Source organism: Trypanosoma cruzi (genome assembly GCF_000209065.1).
Source record: "Trypanosoma cruzi strain CL Brener chromosome Unknown tcruzi_1047053486251, whole genome shotgun sequence".
Lineage (NCBI taxonomy): Eukaryota > Euglenozoa > Kinetoplastea > Trypanosomatida > Trypanosomatidae > Trypanosoma > Trypanosoma cruzi.
This window is the reverse complement of record NW_912315.1, coordinates 1-1,201: the sequence shown is the minus strand read 5'-3', so window position 1 is coordinate 1,201 and position 1,201 is coordinate 1. Positions and strand designations below refer to the sequence as shown.

At 55.6% G+C, this 1,201-nt stretch overlaps 2 non-coding genes across 2 annotated transcripts; both read left to right on the top strand.

The window, feature by feature from the left end:
* Nucleotides 1-334: 334 nt before the first annotated feature.
* Nucleotides 335-414, top strand: Tc00.1047053486251.20. The gene has a single exon (XR_008254973.1). It is a non-coding gene; the product is annotated as a C/D small nucleolar RNA (snoRNA), TB8C3C2 (small nucleolar RNA).
* A 51-nt stretch (nucleotides 415-465) lies between these two features.
* Tc00.1047053486251.10 lies at nucleotides 466-541 on the top strand. The gene has a single exon (XR_008254972.1). It is a non-coding gene; the product is annotated as a C/D small nucleolar RNA (snoRNA), TB8C3C3 (small nucleolar RNA).
* The last annotated feature ends 660 nt before the right edge of the window (nucleotides 542-1,201 follow it).

The window sequence follows — 1,201 nt, the reverse complement described above, 5'->3', positions numbered from 1 at the left end:
GTTTTTGTTTTTTCTTTTTGTTTGCATCCCACTCGTCTGGTCATTGCGGCTGCAACGAGACTCTCCGGCAGCCTGATCGTTGCGGGCGTTGCATCTCCTGCTGTTGTCTCCTCGTTGTGTCGGTGGGGAGGAGGCGGGTGACGGCGTCGGTGGAGTGGCGCTGCGGTGGGAGAAGGAAGGCACTGACCGCCGCTGACGGCGACCGTCTTTGCTGCCGGCGACCTGACTAGACGACCTCACCGTTGTCACACTCAACCGGGACCGATGCGGGCCGCACCGCCTCTCTCTTCCCTCCCTCCATCCCCCAGTCTCCTGCAGACACACGAACTGCGCGGCGGCGTGATTACAAACCGGACGTCTGAAGGTCAACCGACCGCAGAGTCGATGTGGACCCTTGTCCCCCGTGGCTGAGTGCCGCCACCGTGCCTCTTTGTTCCTCCCTTTTGCCCTTGTGCATGCCGTGCGCGCATGATGCCGCTCTTTATTCTGCAATGCCGACCCACGTGAGCGAGAAACGACGCCTTGACTACTGGCAACTGACGCACTCACCGCCCCACTTCCGCGCCACCACCACCACGTTCACGGACGCGCTCGATGGCTGGCGGTTGCAACAATACCAGGTGCTGCGGACGAAGAGCATGTCTTGAAGAGGATGCCGCGGTATTTTGTGTGGGTTTCAATTTGTTTTTGTTCTGGTGACTGTGTCGTTTTTGTTTTGTTGCTACAATCTTGTTTTTTTTTTTATCCTTATGATTTAGGTGGTAGATGATTTCTTGCGGGAACGAGGGCGATGCTTGGGTTGTAGAGCTTCATACAAATGAAGGCGTAATATCGCTGGAGATTTATGCTCGTGAGGCACCTTCTGTTGCGAACTCTTTTTTGCGCCTTGTTGAGAGCGGCCAGTTGTGCGGGGCGAAGTTTGTGAGAATGGTGCCTGGCTTTCTCGTGGAGTGTGCTGTGGACGTGACGAGGAAATATGGCGAGTTTGTAGAGGAAGTGACGGGGACCAGGTTGCACCATACTGGGGCGGGCGTTGTCAGTTGTCCTCGCTTGGAGGAAGGTGGTATCGCCGGGACAAGGTTCTTTGTGATGCTCGGCCCACAGCCGGTGCTGGACAATAAGTGCATTGTGTTCGGTCGGGTGTTCAGCGGGATGCAAATAATTGAGAAAATAAGCCGATTGCATTTCGCAAGCGATAACT